The sequence below is a fragment of the Callithrix jacchus genome, chromosome 6 (genome assembly GCF_049354715.1).
Source record: "Callithrix jacchus isolate 240 chromosome 6, calJac240_pri, whole genome shotgun sequence".
Classification (NCBI taxonomy): domain Eukaryota; kingdom Metazoa; phylum Chordata; class Mammalia; order Primates; family Cebidae; genus Callithrix; species Callithrix jacchus.
The window spans coordinates 67,559,813-67,581,685 of record NC_133507.1 but is presented as its reverse complement, the minus strand read 5'-3'; the positions used below and the strand labels follow the sequence as shown (position 1 = coordinate 67,581,685).

The 21,873-nt window shown below is 39.3% G+C and overlaps 1 long non-coding RNA gene across 1 annotated transcript in view; it reads left to right on the top strand.

Annotated features, from left to right (window-relative positions):
* LOC103793766 (uncharacterized) overlaps positions 1–21,873 on the top strand; it is a 47,106-nt gene that overhangs the window by 18,108 nt on the left and 7,125 nt on the right. The window contains exon 2 of the long non-coding RNA XR_008482149.1: positions 10,133–10,289. This is a non-coding gene — a long non-coding RNA (uncharacterized LOC103793766). The remainder of the gene's footprint in view (positions 1–10,132; positions 10,290–21,873) is intronic.

Below are 21,873 nucleotides of genomic sequence, written 5' to 3'. Positions count from 1 at the left end.
AAGTTTTGGTACTTTGGAATCAAAGAATCCCACTTCTCTAAGATAGGCAAGAAATAACGTGAAGAAGTTAGTACAGAGCAAGGGCTCAATGTATGGTCTTCGGGGGCTTAATTGTTCCACTTATTATATTTCTAAGATTTATCTGTACTCAACTGTGTATAGCTGTAGTTTACTCATTTCCCTGATGTGTCTTTTATTGGGTAAATATATTACGATTACATGTCTATTCTTTAGCTGATGGATATTTGTGTTGGTTTCAGTTCCATGTTATAATTGTGCATACTACTGTGAATACTGTCTTGCTATTGATGTCAGGGATACTATGAGGAAGAGGACAGGTATTTAAAATGTTTTAATTCTAAAGCTGGCGGGGGACTTCATAAGGGTTTATTTTATTGGTATGCTTTATAGTGTGTATATGTGACCACCTGAGGTCAGGAGTTTGAGACAGCCTGACCAATATGGTGAAACCCCTCTACTAAAAACACAAAAATTAGTCAGGCATAGTGGCAAGCACCTGTAGACCCAGCTACTAGGGAGGCTGAGGCAGGATAATCTCTTGAACCTGGGAGGTAGTGGTTGCAGTGAGCCGAGATCATGCCACTGCACTCCAGTGTGAGCAACAGAGTGAGACTTCATTTCAAAAAAAAAATCATATTATTTTGTATATTATCAAATATTACATTTTAAAAGATAATAAAATAATGCTATGGAGAAAATAAGTAGAAAGGCAGAAAACTAAATATGACATTATGATATTATTTCCATAAAGCTCTAAAACAAGCAAAACAATGTTATCACTAAACTTGGTACATTTCACATGATAAAACATATTCATCAGCTTTAACTCAGTTGATTGTTCAGATAAGACTATTCCTACTTCAACATCAACTTAAATTATGTCTTCTAAATTGCAGACAAGCAGCTAGAATCTAAGTCTTCATTTTTACCAAGTATCATATTAGGATTCCATTCTTATTTGCTGTCTTCCTATGGTAGTTTTGGAAAGCTTAAGTTCCAGAAATAGGTATAAAAATTAACTCTTCACTTTCCTTTCTTCTCAGGATGTTATACATGTTTTTATATGATATATCACATTTTTTGTTATAAAAGCAATACATTTTTATTACAGTAAATTTGGCAAAGACTATCCCAACTGTGTTCATGGGATTCTTTCTACTCTTGTTTCTATGAGTGTATTTATATGTGTACCTGTGTGTGTATATACATGTGTATTTTAACAAAGGTTAGGGATGATCTACCGACACTGGTTACATAATCTGCTGTTAACTTGAATACTTTCCATCTACCCGTTTACGAAGATTCTTTGAAAGCATAGATTTCTTTTTTTGTTCTGTTTTTGTTGTTGTTTGTTAGAGACATGGTCTCACTATTTTGCCCAAGCTGGTCTCAAACTCTTGAGCTCAAGAGATCCTCCCACCTTGGCCTCCCAAAGTGCTAGGCTTAGAGGTGTGAGTCACTGTGCCCCGCTGAAAGCATAGCTTTTAATTGTTGCCAAGCACTTAGTTGTATATAACATTTAAAAATCCTCTTCAATAGTGATTTTAGTTAAGATTTTGTTATTTTGTTTTTAAATGTTTGATCACTTTGACAATCACATGGTGAGACCTAAGCTAGTAGTCAGGACTACAACTCTGAATCCACTGTTTATTTAACTATTATAAATTCTTGAGGCTAGGGACAATGCTTGTTTGTCCTGGTTAGCCTTTAAAGATAGTCTGTAACAAACCACACTTACATTCATAGCCTTGGGCCATCTTCTCCCACAGTGAATCTGGACTTGTCCTGTGTAGTGACAATAGAATTCAGTGGAAGTGAGGCTGCGTGACTCTGAGCTAGGTTATACGAAACCTTGCAGCTTCTGCCTTTGTCTCTGTGCTCCAGAAAATGTTGGAAGACATCTGACTACCCGAGGCTAACTTGCTGTAAGAAAGCCCAAGTTGGCCATGTGCATAGGCCATATGCATGAAGAGAGAGAGAAGGTCTAGACAGCTCCAGATGTTTCTAGCCATCCCAGCTGTGGGCACACAAAACAACTTGGATGTCCAGACCAGTCAAGCCTTCATATGCCTCTAGCTCCAACCACTATATCTTTGTCTCTACATGAGCAACACCAAGTGGGAACTGTCCAGCTGAGTCCAATCAATTCACTCAAAGAGCATAATGAATTGTAGTTTAAAGGCATTAAGTTCTGAGATGGTTACAGAGAAGCAGAAAATCAAAAAACTACTCCACCTCTGTCTCTTCAGAACCTAGCATGAGGCTGGTATACTTGGTATATTGTAAACACTTGAAAAACATTTGTTGCATGAGTAAATAAGCTTACCAGATGACTTGCACACACAAATAATATGTGTACAATTGTGAAATTTCCTCATAATTAAAATGCTAAAAAATAGCTCACTTTCTATTTTATTACTTATTTTCTCAGTTTCATTTTCCACTGGACTGACTGAGTTAGTATTTGTACAAACACAGTAAAGCCAAACGCCGTAAATGCCTGAAATTTTTCCTTTCTTCAGAGAATCCCACTTCTTTGATGAGATAGGCAACGGGTAATGGGAAGACCCAGTGCAGAGCAAAGTCTCAGCCATAAGTACCATTTTTTGTTCTTCACACTCTTTGTTACAGGAGCCTCAGTGTTCGCACAACCACACTGCACAACTTACAGGGAGATTTCTGCACATCTGAAGCATCACCTAAAATAAGGAGCAGTGTATGCCACTCAATATCAAAGTCTCTTTAGATGTAAGCTCAGGCCCTGAGATGGGCTCTGTCATGTAGGAGAGGGCATGCCTTCCACTCTGAACTTGTGCCGTCTTGCCCCAACCATTGAGAAATGTGGCAAGCATAAGCAAACCTTAGAATTCCCACAAACAATCCCCATGAACACATGGGAAATTCATTCCAAGGGAAAATTTTAGTAGAAATCACAAGCACCAACTTGAGACTTCTATAAAAACGACATGAAACACACTGGAAAAGGTGGGCCTATGTAGGTTGTTGCCAGATTTCGAATTCACAAAGTGGTGCACTCTTCTCAGGTTTGTTATGGAGGCCTGGCCACTTGCTGTGTACAATGGGAGATGCCTGGAGAGCCTTCTTCTCACTTTAACTTTTTTTCTAACTAATCTATTTCTGATTTTAGCTTTCAACATTTCTGTGCTCAGATTATTCACTTTAAACGGGCAACCCATGGACTCTCTTCTCTGTTCTCCCGGAAACTGTGGGAGCTGAGTGGCTTTCCATGATATGCACTACTTGGTCTCACCCTGGAGCAGAGAAGATTTTGCCTTGTACAACTTCAAAAGGCCCTTTGATAAGTTGATTTTGGCTTCTTAACTTAAATATAGAGCAATCCAGCTTATTATCACTTCCAGTTTGTTTTTAAAATAAATTCTTTCTTTATCACACCCACAAATCCATCCAAAGAATGTTTAATTTCCCCTTAAATAATTAAGAAAAGTTACCCAAGATATTAACTGCAGAGTGAGACTTGTGGTATGATGCAATGTCTTACAATGTCCCCTCTGCTCCAGAGTCTTGTCCTTTAGTCTTCAAATTCAGAATATTCAGCTATCAGGCCACCAAGGGGGCTTACTGCATGCATGCGCCAGATCATGACAGGCTAATCCTGAATGGTCAAATCCAACAGGCTCCTTGGTGAAACAGTAGACCAACCTGCATCATTTGCAATGAATGAAGAACTAGGTCAAACTGCAGAGCAACTGCTGCGAATAGGGATACTCTGTCATCCACAGAATATTTGTTATTAAGCCACATATTAGAGTTCCTTCATTTGTAGCTTGAGAAGTGCTGATTTAGACACAATGAATTGAAACAATATCATTAGTTTGTCTCAGCTTTAATGATTCAGCTGAGTGTCAGCTGCTCCAGGAAGCCTTGTGTGACCCGAGAGCAGTTTGTCTCTATTACACCACTATTGTGCAATACACTGCTGCAGTTACATGTCTCTGTTCTCCACTGCATTGCTTTCTCCTGTTCTCCTTGAATAAACTAATCACAAGTTTGGCTTTGAAGAGTTCATGAATGGATGTATGAATGCTGAATGAATGAATGAATGAATGAGTGAGTGAATGAGTGCAGTGTCAGATGTGTAATACTGGAAGAACACTGGTCACAATGGTAGCTGTAGAACTCCAGAACTTCTCCTGACAGTATTATCCTTTTTGCAAGGTTTTGAGGAGTAAAACAATGAGGTAAGCTGTATTATTTTATTAGCAAATGTATAATTGAGTGTCTACTTGGAGCCAAATACTGTAAAAACATTCCAAAGTGCTTTAAAAATGATATTGTTTCTCTTTATTTTATAATAGAATTGGTTGGTCAATTTCTCTAACTGTACATACACCACTAGGCAGGGTGGCTTTCCATTGTTCTGTAACATCCTGTTTTTGTATTTTCCAGCTAGGAATTCACATTTCCTCCTAACTTACTTTTATTACTACTTTGTAGTACTATAGCAGTATAAACGGTCCTGTAGAGAGCTTGAACTGTGAGTATTTTGATAACCTTTCTTTATGGTCATGCTTGGTTTAATTTGGACATGATTCAGGAAAAAGAAAAAACAGAAAAGCAACACTCAGATTTGTTTTTTTAATAATTCAACATAATCCTTTAAGGATGCAATGCCATTTTATTTTAATTTTTAATTTTAGTTTTTATTATGCTTGATGTGTTTAATTAGAGTGATTTGAATACAGAAAACAAGTTTGATAGAAATTTGAATTTAAGTTTGTTTGGCAATTGGATACCAGAGAGAAATGTAAGAAATATTTTCAAAATTTGAGAACATTTTGGCTCTTAAAAAGTATGTATTATGTAAGTTAATGTTTACATGACTTTGAAATGGTACAGGCACTAATATATGACTGAAAGGAAAACTTAGAGAAAAAGACATCTTCACTTAGGAACAGCTGAATTTGGGAACTAACAAGAGCAAAGCAAATAATTCAGTAAGTTGTTGCAGGGAATAAATTTACTATGGTAAAAACACCATTTACTTTGAGAACATTCCTATATTTTTCAAAATAACTCATAAGATCATTTTGTATAATGGATGAGTTTCTTTTAGTGGTCATGGTTTCATAATTTATAAAACCTAAAAAATGTCTAACCTTCTAGTTAGAGCTTTTATTTTTGTACTTCTTTTAGAAGTACAAAATTCTATGCTATGACATATTAATTTGCTATGGGTTGAATGTTTTAAATTCCAAGAGATATGGCTTCCAAAGGCACTCACATAAGCAGGCAGAAAGGACAGAGTTATTGAATCCCAACAGTTATTTAAGTCAAATGGAGCATATGCAATCACAGCTTCAATTATGGTTCTGAACCAATGAAAAGGTTGAGTTTCAAAACTATGAGGTTTGGGTATCAGACTCATTTTCATAGAAACCCTGATATAAATGACACATAAATTCCCAATCCACTCCATCAGGCCAATTTAATGGGTGTGATTGCTGGAAGGGTAACCCCAAATCTGAAGTTGGGGACTTGTCTCATTGATGACGACTGTACTTGAAGGGTTGCTTGTGGTGTTGTGTGAGTGGTCTTTGTGGTCCTCATGTCCTGAGGCTGAAGCCCTGTGAAGGGAGCTGTACAGCCTCATATAGAGAACTGTGAAGGTTTGTTACTGGAAAGATGTCTGAAGTAGCAGCTGCTTCAGACAGCAGAAGGCTGCAGAGGGAGAGTTTTGGGTTCTGTTGCTAGGGTGTTGTGGTGTTGTAATCCAGAGACTTGGATCAACCCTGGGGAGGACACACATGGTATTGGAAGACATGCTGGTGTGCAGATTCTGCCATGGCAGAGACAGGGAAGGTGTGACTGGGCTGCATGTCTTTCATAAGTCCTGTCTATAAGTCATGCTATTCTAGTTGCTTGGCTGAGTAACAAATGACCCCAAATCTAGGGGTGCAAAACAGGATTTCATCATGTTCATTGAATCTTTGGATAGAGCACAGGGAGGATAGTTTTTTTTTTTCTATGAGGCCAGGTATCATATCCAGAAGACTCAAAGGCTGGGACTAGAAACATATGAATGCTGGCTCACTCACATGTCTGGAGGGTGCTTCTGGCTGTTGCTGAGGGTATTTCTAGGACTGTTGCTGTGGACTGAATGATCATGTCTTCCACAAACTTCCATGTTCAAATCTAATCCAGAGTTAGGTGGCATTTGGAGGTGGAGCCTTTGGCATGTCATCAGGTCCGGAGCTAGGAACACTCATTAATGGGTTTACTGCCCTTATAAGAAGAGGTCGGAGAGCTAGCTCATCCTCTTTCCACCATGTGAGGACACAGCAAAATGCAGCTGTCTGTAAACCAGTAAGACAGCCCTCACTAGAACCTGTCCCTCCTAGCATCCTGATCTTGGAATTTCAGCATCCATAACTGTAGGAATAAATGTTTGTTGTTTGAGACACCCAGTTTATGGTATTTTGGTATAGCCGTCCAAGCTGACTAAGCAGCTGTCAAGTGGAATAGCTACACATAACTCCTCCATTTGGCCTGGACTTCCTCTCAACATGGTGGCTGGTTTTCAAAGATAAGCATCTCAAACAGGGATGGCTTCGTGGGTTTGTGTCCTGTGTAATTACACAAGGCTCACACACAGAAGAGGGCTCTGTGCTTGTCACTGTTTTGAAAGTCTTAATTTTGAATAAGGGGCTGCTCATTTTCGTTTTCTCCTGGGTTTCACAAATTTTGTCACTGGTCCATATTAGAGAGAGAGAGAGAGCATGCAAGAAAGAAAGAGAGTGCGGCTGGAGGGGTGGGGGTTAAGAGGAAGTAGCCAGAAGCTATATTGCCTTCTTTTACCTCAACTAGGAAGTCAGGAAGCATCATGTCTACTACACTGTATTTGTTAGAAGCAAGTCATTGAGGTATCCCATATTCAAAGGGAAGATAATAGATTCCACTGCTTGATGGAAGGATGTCAAGGTTCTGGGAGAGTATGTGGGAACATAAATATTGCTATGGCCATTTTTGGAAAATACAATCTGCCACACTTGCTTTGCATATATTTCTGCAGGTGCCACCTACTGGGTTAGTTTTTATTTTGTTTCTTGTGTAATAGAGTGTTAAAATTAAAGTTAGAGACTGAGACACCAAGATAGAATTGATGTGATATTCCAAAGCCAGTTCACAGTATGTGAAATTTACATTCCACGACTTGAATCCCCTCAACCATTTTCAGAATGAAAAGAGTTGACGTGCAGGAGAATTTTGAAATAATTTCTTTGGAAAGATCAGTTACTCCATTCTGGTTTACCCCATGTTTAGTAAGGGAGACCTCCAAGAGTCCATTTGGAAAGTTTTGAATTATATTCCTTCAAGCTAGGAGCAATTCATGCTGTAAAAAGTCAAAGAAGATAAGACAAGAAAGGCAAGAGGATAAGGCATTATCTTTATTTTTTATTAATAATCTTGTATGTTATTAAAATTTTGTATTTATTTTTTTTATTTAAATTAACAGCTTTATCTTATTAAAATTAGTGATCTTGTTGTATTTATTTATTTATTTTTGAGACAGAGTTTCGCTCTGTTGCTCAGCTTGGAATGCAGTGGCACAATTTTGGCTCCCTGCAACTTCCTTCTCCAGGGTTTAAGTGATTGATTCTCCTGCCTCAGCCTCTGTAGTAGCTGGCATTATAGGCGAGCATCACCATGCCCAGCTAGTTTTTTTGTGTGTTTGTTTTTAGTAGAGACGAGGTTGTCACCATGTTGGCCAGGGTGGTCTTAACTCATGACCTCAAGTAAACTGCCTGTCTTGGCTTCCCAAATTGCTGGAATTGCAGGTATGAGCCACCATGCTCAGACTAAAATTCATGTTTTTAAATGGTAATTTAATCAGTAAGGTATTTATTATTGCTACATAAAACAGACTTAGATAGGGGCTTCTATGGTTAGGGAAATTTGTAATTTGTAGGCTCAGCAGATACATCAAAAGGACGACAGGAGATCACATGCACAAAAAATATGCACCTTTGCAAGAAGCCCAGACTACGCACTCCTTGAGGCCCCTTGACCATTGCCAAGTCTCCTCAAAGGTGTTAGGGAGGAATCTGTTCTAATCATCCCAGGACAATCCTGAATCCTCTCCAGAAAAGGGGAAGGGAGGTCAGGGAGCTGCTTTGCCTATGCACATGCAGATGACCTTCACAAATATTGAATCCAGGCAGAATGGAGAGATTATATCTTCAGATTTCAAAGAGCAAAGGAGTATTTTCTGTGGACTAGATATATGTGGGGTTATTGGGCAAGTGAGTCAGTGTGGATCTTTTTATGAATTTGTCCAAAGGCCCTAGATGATAGAAGGACTGGAAGACAGAATTTGAAGTTAATATCAGATAAAGGCTAAAGAAGGACTCATGAGTAACTCCTAACTAACCATTCTGGTTTGCCTGGATCTCAGAAGTTTCACAAGATGTGGAACCTTTAGGCTAAAATGGGAATTTTTCTGTGGGGATGGTTGGTCACCTTACTTACCTTAGGCCACCCATAATAGGATGTATTAACCCTGGATGAGACTACAGGGTGGGGGCCAGGCAGGGACCCTACAGGACGCCTGTGAAAGTGCCCATGAAAGAAAAACTCATCTGCAAACATTTGCCAGGCCTGAACAGCCCAAAGCTGGTACAAGAAGGACATTTCCTGCTCCTTTACCATGTCTCTCTTCTAGCTCTGGCCTTAACCCAGAAACTGGCTAGCAAGCTGCGGGGACAGCACAGAATTGGGGAGGGAAAACACCAGGTGGGGAATAAAGAATAAGCCATCCACAGTGGAGCAGTCCAGGAACAGGAACGGGAGAAGGTTCAGTGCTAAATCAGTTTCGGTTTCTGGTTATGTAAGATGTTCTGATTACTGAATTCCACTCACTGTTACTAAAAGGATTGTAGGATGTTCTTGTCCTCACATACACACCCAAGAGTATCTAGAAAAGTCCTGGGATGCACCTGAATGTTCAACTAGGGGCAAGGGAAGGTTAACTCCACTGAACACGTGAAGGGGAGTGCTGTGATTTTATGATGGGTTGTGCTTGTTCAATATACTTCTTATACTTGAAATTTCAAAAATCCTGCTCCAAAGAGAAGTGTCAAATAGCATGTCAAGGAAATAACTTGTTGATTCCTCTACTTTGTAAGGATTATGCACTTTCTATGAACTCTTTAAAATTCCTCAAATGATGAATTTAAGTTAAATTCACTCAGTCTCTAATGGCTATCAAACATCAAATACTTTCCTCTTCCCTAGGCTGGAGGCTTAAGGACTCCAGGAACTAAACATCAGATTTTCCACAGAGAATTGTGGGTTGATTTGTTCTTTGGGATGATTGTCAGATATTATTTATCTTCCTTTACCCTCACTGTTCCCCTCAATCAGATGAACCCACCTGCTATGGCTACCTGTGCTCAGCTCATCTCAGCACAGCTGCTTCCACTGGGGTCCTGACCCTCATGAAGTGCCCCTTTCGCAGGCACTGGCTTGTCAGTGCTGCTACTTATTTCCATCCAGCCCTGTGCCATCCATACCTGGCACCCAGTCTCAAGAGCTGATGCTGATTCTCTGGTCTCTTTGGACCAATCCGTTAGATGCTTCTGACTCAGTTGCTCAGGATTTCTGTGTTAGAAAGAAACTGCCTGGGAACTGCTTCTTGATTTTTCTGGATCAGGCTTCTGGTCTTAACTCTGTTAAAACTCTTGATATAATCTTAGACAGTTGTTTTAACCTCTGCAAGCCTCAACTGGGATAACAATAGTTGTGTTGCCTAGGGATACAGTGAAGAAATCAATTAGTAGATGTGAAAACGCCTTGTAAAAGTTAGGGAGTAAATATATGCATAGTAGTGCATATATATGCATTACTACAATCTGGTTACCATGCTGGAGTTGGGATTTCCGATATTATTACCCTTAACTTTACCCTTCTCCATCATTATGGCATCTCTTGGCTTTTTGCTTAGATCCTTGATCTTCAGGACCTGATGTGCTGAATGTTAATATCCATCTGCTCACTGAGATGATCTTACCAGGCTCGATGTCATCCTGTTGCATCATACAAAGGTCATTTTCTTGCTCTCTTTCAATTCCAGGGGAGCCACCTGAGCCTTCTCTCTTTATTTTTCTTTCTGACCTAATCTCCTATGGAGACCTGTGCAATTCCAGTTCAACCAACACTCTGCTCTTTTCTTCCTTCACAACTATCAAGCAGAGGAAACCGAAGATGTTCCAACATGTTCTGGAAGCCAGGTGAGGAGAGTTTTTTTTAAGAGGGAGTGAGTGAAAAGTTCTGTCAAATGTCAAACTGTTTTCAAGGAAGATGAAACCTGAGAATTGACCATTGGATTTAGTAATGTGGAAGTTACTGGTGAGCTCGAAAAGAGCAAATTTGGGAAAAAAAATAAAATAAATTTCAATTAAAGTAGGTTCAACGGTGAGCAGGAAGAGCTAGATTAAGAGGAAATTTTTTTTTTTTTTTTTTGAGATGAAGTCTCACTCTGTTGCCCAGGCTGGAGTGCAGTGGTGCAATTTCAGATCACTGCAACCTCCACCTCCTAGGTTCAAGTGATTCTCCTGCCTCAGCCTTCCAATTAGGTGGGACAGCAGGCAGGTGCCACCATGCTAGGCTAGTTTTTTTGTATATTTTAGTAGAAATGGGGTTTCACTGTGTTGCCCAGGCTGGTCTTGAACTCCTGACCTCGTTATCTGCCCTCCTCTGACTCCCAAAGTTCTGGTATTACAGGCGTGAGCCCCCATGCCCAGCCTGTTGTTTTTGTTTTATTTTGTTTCATTACTTTTTTTTTCTTAAGGTAAGGAAAATAATGGGCAATAGCTGGAAAGACAATAGGATGATGAAAGGTTTTACTAGGCAATACAGACAAAAAGGAGAGACTACGTTGATAAGACAGGAGAGAGGAAAATTGCTGGAACAATGACTTGAGTAGGTTAGAGCAGATGAGATCTAGTGCCATACTAGGGGCTGGCCTTCAGAAATTCGGATGGCTCAACTATATCGCAAGAAAAAAGGTGGAACATGTATACACATATGCATAAATGGAGGAAATGGAGGATTTCTTCTGATTGCTTCAGTTTTTTCAGTTACACAGGAAGCAAGGCCATCAGCTGGGCATGAGGATGGAGGAGGAGGTGTTGGAATCTGAGAAGAGAGAAGTTAAGAAATTACCACATTGGAGAGTAGAACAGTAAATTATCTAGGGAAATACAGTATAATTGCTAGGCAGTGTTAATCACCCCTATAATGTTAATGATCATGAATCTATATTAATGTTACTAGTGGAATTTTCACTAGATATATTCATTTGTGTGAGTGTAGTCACAACGTAGGCAGAATGCCAAATTTAACTACGGTTTGGCTTTATCCAAGAGAGTCTGATGAACAAGAGTAAGGCAGAGAAGATGGGGGCATATTTAAGGGAGTGATTATAATGAGTGACCACGAAATTGAAACAAGATGATGACCGAGTGAGTGAGGCTGCAGGAAAAACCAGCAGGATCAACAGATTGAAGATGGCAGGATGGATTTAGCCAAGTGGCTAATTAAGGAAGAGAGGTCCAGGCAGATTGTAGATGTTGGTGAGGTGGGGATGGGGGACTATTGGAAATGAGTTGAAAAAATAGCAGTTATTGACCAGAAAAGCAAGCCACTTAAAATGGATGTTATGGAGGGTTTGCAGTTATGGTAAAGGTACAAGGGTTTATCCATGAGAATGTGTGGCCAGGGTAAAGAGGAGGACAGGATCTCTAGAGGTGAGGAGGCCAAGGAACTGAGAGAGCATCATCCATAGGAATATTGAACTCACTAATAGGTAGGAGAGAAGTAGAGGTAAACAGAGTGAAAGATTGGCAACAAGTAACCAGTGCTGGTGACAGTGGAGTCCCTGGGTATAGATGACCTCAACAGACCCTGTCACTTCCAGAATGCATGCACATCCGGCTTAAAATGTTCTGGTCATTCCACACACGCAAGTGGATAACGAGGGACCATTCTTTCATGCTCATGTTCTTATTCTCACCATTATTCTTTTTCAGTTGTAGTTCAGCTCATGAATATTAGAGAAGAAAAAAAATAGGAAAGGATATGAAGTGATGATAATTCAGTTGGTTTAGTCCTGCTGAGTAATTAATTTCAAAGTGGGGTTTTGGAACCCCTGGGGTTCCGTAAGACCTTTTTCAGGTTATAACTATTCTCCTAATGATACTAAGATGTCATTGGCTGTTTTTGCTCTTTTTGCCTTGTGTTTTCCAGAAGCTAGACAGCATACAATAGCAAAATATGATCATAAAAACTGAGTACAGAAGCAAACATGAGAATCTACCTGTCTTCTGTTAAGTCAGCAATTAGAGATTTCAAAACATGTAAAACAATGCCATGTTTCTCGTTATTTTTTGCTTTGGAAAATACAATCTTTTTCATAAAAATATTTATGTTAACTTGTAATGGTACTATTCTTTTAACTTAAATGGATAAAACAAAAATTTAGGACTTTCTGTTTAATTTTGGATATGCGAAATGTTAATAGGTATAGCCTGCATAAACAAAAGTCCTTTGGGGATAGTCAATTTTTAAGAGAGTTCCAGAGACCAGAAAGTTTAAGAAGCTCTGATTTTTGTCACTCGCTAGAAGGTGAAGACTGGGAAGGCTGAGAGGTTGGACATATAGAGAGTAGTGGGGCTGAAGAGTCCTGCATGAGCACTTCTAACCACTGTGACCTGCAGTATGTGGTAACATCAGCTCCCTGAGGCTCTAGCAGGGGACATGCGCATGAAAGTTTCATAAAGTTTCTCTCCCAGTTACGAAAGTTCTCCTTACTTTGACTCTCACTAGACGTATTTATTGAATCAGATTGTTATGAAAAATTGAACAATAAATCAATCTGTATAAGAAAATGGCATATCTTTGCAGCTTACTTTTCTTTTCTTTTTTTTTTTTGAGACGTTGCTCTTGTTGCCCAGGTTGGAGTACAGTGCCGCCATCTTGGCTTACTGCAACCGCTGCCTCCCGGGTTTAGGCGATTCTCCTGCCTCAGCCTCCTGAGTAGCTGGTATTACAGGTGTGCGCCACCATGCCTGGCTAATTTTTTGTATTTTTAGTAGAGATAGGGTTTCACAATATTAGCCAGGATGGTCTCGATATCCTGACCTTGTGATCTGCCCGCCTCCACCTCCAGAAGTGCTAGGATTACAGGCATGAGCCATGGTGCCCGGCCTGCTTTACTTTTTTGATTATGAAAGCAATACATGTCACTGTAGAAAATTCTGAAAAGCATTAAGAGAATAGGAGTTAGTTATAATTTTACCTCCCAAAGAGAATGAGTTAGCTTACTACCTGTTTTCTTCTGTCTCTATTTTTAAAAACAAATATGTTATCATGCTGTATATATCATTTGAAATTATTATGTTTAATGGAGCAAAATATCCTGTTTGAATTATATAATAATATATTTAGCCAATCTGCCTATAGTTGGTTAGATGTGAAAAGATTCTCCCCCTTTTCTCCTCTTTTATAATGAATGTTTGAATATGCTTTTCTCTCTATCTCTCTGGATTACTTTATTCTGCACACGCACACACACTCACGCCAAGAACTATATATATGCAGTTGTCTACATCACTGGTTCAAAGCATTCATTTTGCTGAAGGAAATAAATAATGCAAAGTTAGAACTTTCTTAAAAAATTGATATATTTGACGTTACTGATATTGTTAAATTTATTAGCAATTCCAAGTGCCATTGTAGATTTTTAAAAAATTGATTTAATAAATCTAAATTTTATTTGATAAATTAATGGATAAAAAGGATTTTGAAAACGAAGACATAATTGAAGACGAATAGTGGTGACAGCAGGTTTTAGAAGATATTGTAAAACAAGAATAATTAAAACGGCATGGCTTTATAGGAAGGATTGACAGATAAAGGAATGAAATTCCTAGGAAATATTATCTAGCATATATAAAAATTTAGTATATGATTAAAAGGAGTATCACAAATAAGTAGTGTCACTAATGAATATTCAATAACTTATGTGAAAATATCATTAACTCTGTGGAAAGAAGTAAATAAAAACAAAAATGCAAATCCAATTTCTGGTTATTGAGATAATTAGAATAAAAGATGTATGGTGCCATCTAGTGGTTAAATATGTAATTGCACACATATTGTTCTATGTAGCGTCTAATGGCAGAAATTTAAAGCGGATGGAGACTTGAAGGGAGGTAAATTATTCATTAATAAAAAGGTTTACATCTCACACTTCAGCACTAATTTAAGAAAACATTTTTAAATACTGACTGTTTCAGAGAATACTATAAACTGCAGCCTATATAGTGATCCTGCATGAACATACAAGATATTGCAGTTCCAGACATTCACATAAACAAGCATGCCAACCTGTCAGATTTTTTTTAGTAACACAATGAAACAAAAGAACAATTTGAGTAAAAGTGTGCTGATTGAAAATTCATATATGAGAGCAGAATCTGCCAGCAGTTATAGTTTTGAATAAAGAACACCAGGGGAGCAACCTGTCCTGTGGCCCATGGGGCCTAAGGGAGGGCCGGAGCCTGCCCTGGGCCAGAGGCCAGTGCGGGTGGGTAGTTCCTGGGCTTGGTGGAGACTGCACCTCTCCCTGCTGGCCTCAGGCACAAGCTGCACAAATGCAGTCATCTCCGTACTGGGTCTGTGCCTTCAGTCTTCCCATTGATGAAGGCTGCTGCAAGGACACATGGCTAATCTAGAGAGCAGTCCTGCCTTCCATCTCTGGGAACGCACCCTCTTTCCCATCCAGTGGCTGCAGCAGCAGCTGCCCTGTTGGATTGCACAGAGCTTCCTGGCCCCAGCTCCTCGGTCCAGAGATGAGCTCCTAGACTAAAGCTGGGCCTGTAAGTCCTCTTCCTTGGAGTGTTGAATTTGGAAACAAGAGAATTGGGCCAGTCTATCTCTGGATTGTCAAGACTGGGAGCTTAAAACTCAGAAGCTTTGGGTGTCCATTAGTGTAAGCTGGAGAAACAGAAAGAGCAAGTGGAGAGGATGAAGCCCAAAGAAGCAGCAGCGGGCGATGAATGAGGCAGCACCACTGTGTTCCCCTCCGCTCTGTTGCTTCACTCCATTTGGATGCTCACTCTTCGGATTCCTCGGATTCCCAGTATTCCTCAGATAAGCCTTTCCTTTTGCTGAAGCAAATGTAAATGTTTTTCTGTCCTCTACATTCAAAAGTCTGCCGATAAATCTTTTGAAAGGACAAACCTGATCTGTATCATTCAATGGCTGCTCATTACCTGCACATCAAGGGCAAATTCTTTAACATGACTTTTGAGGCTTCTTCTGACCTCTGAAGCCTCATCTCTGACTTGATCTTGCTGTCTCCCTCCTCCCAGTCCCCTCTATCCTCCGTCTGTTCTCCATGTTCCAGCCATATCCCAATGCCTCTCACTTCCCATGCTGCTGCACTCTACTAGCTTCTCCCCACACTGTTCCCTCTTCATGAAATACTTTTCCACCAGTCGTCCCCCAAAAGTACTGATTCATACTTCAGATCCCAGCTTGGGCATTATTTCCTCCAAAAATTCTCTTAGACTGGGTTGGTTGCTCTTCATATGCTATCCCACAGCACCTTGTTTGCAACTGTGTTGTAGCTTTTACTGCTTGGCATCTAAATGGCCTGTTTATTTGGAGGAGACACTAAGCTCTGAGGAGGGAGGACAGTCTGGGCCTCACTGTTACACCCCTGATGTGTTGTACTTTACCTAGAATACAGTTTTCACCCAAATATTTGTTCAGTATACAAATGAATATATACAGAGAACCATGACTGTTATCTAAGTGAGAAACACTGAGGCCCAAATGGGCTGTAAATCTTTTCACAGGAAAGTGTCCAGATAGCCTCATTTCTGCTTAGAGTCTATAAATTTCTAATAACATTTTTGAGAGCTGTTGTCTCAGGCTTCACAACCAGACAAATGCTTTTAATATATGCAACTTTCTCTTATGCTAAATCAGAGCGAAATGCACATGAATCGATATAAGGATTATCTGCATTTTGTGGACATGGGTGGTCCAGACACCCACAAGGAGATAAATAAATGTTTGAGGTGGGTCCTTCAATGATTTTTACAACGGATGCCAATTTGGCAAGCATGACTGGGCCCTACCAGTGTGAGGAACCATGATTTTGGTATGATGTTGGGGAATTTGTGGCTTCCATCTGCTGGTTATCTCACAAAATGTAGAGCTGAGAAAAATCACATACTGATTAAATCATAGAATCCCACACTTGGAAGGGACTTCATGAGATGATCTGGGCCCGCCTCCTGAAGGTCAATGCATAAATCATCTTGTGCAGATGGCTGTTTATACTATTTTTAAAGCTCTTTAAGGATGGAGATTACACAGCTTCCCTTGGTAGTCTGATCTTCATGGTCAAGAACTTCCTTTTTTAAAAGCCCAGCTCCTTACTGCAGTTTGGCTCATTTCCTCTATTTTTCAGCTCTCTGTGAACATGGAGAGCACATAATCAACCTTTCCTGGTAATTATCTCTGGCCCACACCCATACTCTTGTGATTAATTATTAGGATTTATGCTACTTTCCCCCTCCCAAGCTATGCAGTTACAATTCCTTTATTTTTTCAGAAGACTTATTTTTCCCTCTTCAATTACTTTTGTAATTTATACTTTTTCTCCTTAGAGTCTGTCCCATAGCTCATTATATATAACTCGTAATAGCAGCTCTCCTCAAGTCGTAATCAGCTGTAAATAAATAGCAAAGCTTGTGTCTTATCTTACTCCAGTATCATATTTGCTGTTTAGATCACAGCATTTCCTTTTTGTTTGTGGTGTAGATTAGGTTCCACAATAAACCTCAAGCTTTTTACTGTCAAACTGCTACTTTCTATGTGTAATATCTGTGTAATTTGTCTTTGGTTTTTTGATAGACTGAGTAATGCCTCCTCACCCCAAAGATGTCCATGCCTGGTCCCCAGGTCTATGAGTATGTTACCTTGCCTGGCAAAAGGGACTTTGTAGATGTGAGTAAGGGTCTTGAGAAGGGGAGAGTATCCAAAATTATCCAGGTGGGCCCAGTGTAATCACAGGGGTCCTTATACAACAGAGGCCAGGGCTGGGTGCAATGGCTCATGCCGGTAATCCCAGAACTTTGGGAGGCTGAGGTGGGGGAATCACGAGGTCAGGAGTTCGAGACCAGCCTGACCAACATGGTGAAACCTTGTCTCTACTAAAAAAACAATACAAAAATTAGCCACGCATCGTGAGGTGCATACCTGTAATGCCAGCTACTCTGGAGTCTGAGGCAAGAGAATTGCTTGAACCCAGGAGGCAGAGGTTGCAGTGAGCCAGGATTACACCACTGCACTCCAGCCTGGGTGACCAAAAACAAAAACAAACAAAAAACACAGAGGTCAGGAAGATCTAGGTAAAAGAGAAAAGATGGTGTAGAGATGGGCTTTGAGGATGGAGAAAAACACCACAAGCCAAGCAGTGCAGCCGCAGGAAAAGGTGAGGAAATGGATTTTACCCCCGACACTCCCATGGAGAAGTATGGCCCTGACCTGCCCACACCTTGATCACGGCCCACTGAAACCTGTTTGGGCTTCTGACTTGCGGAACCGTACAGTAATACATTTGTGTTGTTTTACGCAGCTAAGTTTGTGGTGATTTGTTACAGCAGCAATAAGAAACAGACACTTTACAAATGTAAATCTGTGCTTGTCTCAAACTTCATGCTCTTATTCAACAGAGCATTTTTTGATTTATAGAGGTTTCTTGATACTGTGTTCTCATCATCCAAAGCCACATCACAATAAGTGAGTATTTACTAGGCTATTGATAACCTAAACTTCCTGTCAACTGTTTTAAAGGAATTTCTGTACTCGAGGATTCCACTTATTGAACAGATACTATGTGCCACTTAGTTGAGCTTGGAATATGCTATCTCCCTTAAGCGTGACAACAAAACCACAAGGCAGAGATGATAATCCTAGCCCCGTTTCACTGGGGCTTGCAGCAGTGCAGCAGTGCAGCTAGTTGCTAACAGAGTTGACAGTCAAGCTCCAGCCTGCTTAATTGTAAAGTCTATCTTCTCTTCCATGATGACCTGCCACTGTGCTGTGCTCAGTTTCTCTAGTGGAGTGCAAAATTGTGAAGAATCTGAAGCATTGAATTTTCAAGGAAGATGTGTTACTATATATGTAATTTTCTTGGAAAAAAAAAGCTACTTTCCTAGAAATGCTATGTAATTATTCCAGATGTCAGATTGAAATGATTCCAAACATCAAAAACAAAATTATAATTGTTGAAAGTGAGAGAGATCACTCAAAGACATTAGTTGGGAAAGCAAAAGCTCTCTCTGTCTTGGCAGAAACCTATAATTTCCGCGGGGAAATATCATTTCTAAGAAGCAAAACTTCTGAATTAGTTTTCAGCAAAGTATGCTTTAAATACTTCTGTCCTATGAAAGTTTCTGACATTGTGTCATTCTTCTGTTGGATTTTGTTGCCTACATAATTTGACATGTGAGACAAGGAGGGATGCTATTTTACTTCCATGATCCTCTTCCTTTTCTCGTTCTGTTTGGAAGAGAGGAGAGTGCAACTTTATTTTTAATACTAACCTTTCCCAACTACGCTTTCCATGTGGTCTGCTGAGGCTGGGAGGATATATACATTTGTTTTCAAGTCATCTCATTTTAAACTGACCAGCAAATATTTAATCAGCTAACAACTACCCTTTGGTTCTGCTAATTAGCCCTCGCCCTGAACAATTAGTGAATTTTCTTAATGTCATAGTAAATACTATGCAGATACAGCTTCAGTTTCCACCTGTCTTCCACACATGCTACTGTGCCTATGTCCCTGATACATAAATCTGACAGCTTCCCTCCCTCCTGTATTTCCTGGAAAATCTCAAAAGACCACAGCGATCTACACTGTTATCTGCATCCCTCACTTCCTCGTCTCTTCTTAACGCACTATAATTCCATCTGCTCCATCATTCCTTTGTAAGATCATGACACTTGTCTCACAAAAATTTGAGTTCTTGTGGGGTAGGAGTGGGAGTAGATGTCAACTTAGTATCTTTTATGTGTCCCAAGCTAAGCCTCCTGTTTCCCCTCCAGCCTCTAAAACCCACTCTTTGACCAGTTTTTACCCTTCCATGAATGGCACAATTTAGACGTCAAGCCAGAAATCTAAGATGTAACTCTATACTGCTTTCTTTTATCCATGCCATCTTCATTACCTTATAAGGAGTAATTCTGGGTCTGGTGCAGGGGCTTACACCTGTAATCCCTACACTTTGGGAGGCTGAGATAGGAGGATCGCTTGAGCCCAAGAGTTCAAGAACAGCCTAGGCAACATAGTCAGACCTTGTTTCTACATTAAATAGAAAAATTAGCAGAGCATGGTGGCATGAGTCTATATTCCCAGCTACTTGGGAAGCTGAGGTAGGAGGATGGCTTGAGACTAAGAGGCAGAGGTTGCAGTGAACCAAGATTGTGCTAACGGCACTCCAGACTGGGCAACAACAGAGCGAGACCCTTTCTCAATAAAAAGTAATTTCACTCACTTCCTCCTGCTCACTCTTGGTTTCTTAATTGAAATTTTCATCTTTTTAAAAAAATTTAATTTTGTGGGTACATTATAGGTGTGTATGTTTATGGGATACACGAGATATTTTGATACAGGCATACAATGTGTAATAATCACATTAGGAGGATATGTTACTATATATGTAACTTTCTTGGGGAAAAAAAAGCTGGTTTCCTAGAAATGCTATGTAATTATTCCAGATGTCAGATTGAAATGATTCCAAACATCATAAACAAAATTATAATTGTTGAAAAGTGATCTATCACCTCAAGCATTTATCCTTTGTACTACAAACAATTCAATTATACTCTTTTAGCTATTTTTAAATGTACAGTTAAGTTATTTTTTATTATAGTTACTCTGTTGCACTCTCAGCTTTTAGGTTTTATTCATTCTTTCCATTGTTTTTCTTTTTTATTCACCCATTAACCCACTTTCCTTCTCATTCCCCCACGGCCCTTCCCAGCCGCTGGTAGCCTTCCTTTTACTCTCTATCTCCATGAGTTCAATAGTTTTAATTTTTAACGCCCACAGATTAGAACATGCAAAGTTTGTCTTTCTCTCCCTGATTTATTTCACTTAACATAATGACATCCAGTTCTATCCATATTGATGCAAATGGCAGGATCTCATTTTTTTTAATGGCTGAATAGTACTCTGTGTATATGTACATTTCCTTTATCCATTCATCTGTTGATGGACACTTAAGTTGCTTCAAAATCTTGGTTATTGTAAAAACAGTGCTGCAATAAACATGGGAGTGCTAATTTCTTTGATATCCTCACTTCATTTCTTTTGAATGTGTACCCATCAGTGGGATTGCTGGATCATATGGTAGCTCTATTTTTAGTTTTTTGAGGCACCTCCAAACTGTTCTCCACAGTGCTTATACTAATTTACATTCCTACCAACAGTGTGCAAGGGTCTCTTTTCTCTATGTCCTCTCCAGCATTTGCTATTGCCTGTCCTTTGGCTAAAAGCCATTTTAACTGGGGTGAGATGGTATCTCTTCACAGTTTTGATCTGCATTTCTCTGATGATCAATGATGTTGAGCACCTTTTCATATACTTGTTTGATATTTGTATGTCTTCTTTTGAGAAATATCTATTCAGATCTTTTGCCCATTTGGGCAAAATCAGATTACTAGACTTTTTGCTAAGGAGTCGTTTAGGCTCCTCATATTTTGACTATTAATCCCTTGTCAGATGGGATTAATATTTACAAATATTTTCTCTCATTCTGTGGGTTGTCTCTAAACTCTGTTGATTGTTTCTTTAGCTGTGAAAAAGCTTTTTAACTTAATGTGAACTCATTTGTCTGTTTTGCTTTTGTTGCCTGTCCTTGTGGGGTTTCCTGAGTAATAACTCAGAAAATCATTGTCCAGATCAATGTTTTAAAGAGTTTCTTCAATGTTTTCTTTTAGTAGTTTCATAGTTTCTGATCTTGATTTAAGTCGTTAATCCATTTTGATTTAATTTTTGTATATGTTGGGAGATAGAGATCTAGTTTCATTCTTCTGTATACAGATGTATAGTTTTTCCAGCACCATTTATTAAAAAGACTGTTTTTTCCCAAATGTATGTTCTTGGCACCCTTGCTAAAACTGAGTATACTGTAGATGTATGACTTTGTTTCTGGATTCTCTATTCTTTTCCATTGGTTTATGTGTCTATTTCATGCCAGTGCCATGCTGTTTTGGTTACTCCAGCTCTGCAGTATAATTTGAAGTCAGATAATGTGATTATTCTAGTTTTGCTCTTTTTGCTTATTATAGTTTTGGCTATTCTGGGTCTTTTGCAGTTTATATAAATTTTAAAATTTTTTTCTTCTTCTGTGAAGAATGTCATTGGTATTTTGAGAGATTTTATTCAATTTGTAGATTGCTTTGGAGAGTGTGGAAATTTTAACAATGTTTATTCTTCCAATCCATAAGCATGGAATATCTTTTGACTTTTTTGTGTCCTCTTCCATAGTCTTTATTATTTTTTAGCGGAATTACTGAAATACTTCCAAACTGCTACTTTCCTTTAATTTTTGAGTTTGTGTTGTTGTTGCTGTTTTTATGAAACCAATGGGGACTTCTTAGGTGGAGGTGACATACATATATATGTATGTCCAAAACAAAAGACACCTGTGGTATTAAGATGGCTAAAATAAGAATTTTATTATTATTTTCTGAGTCAGATTTTCACTCTTGTTGTCCAGGCTGGAGA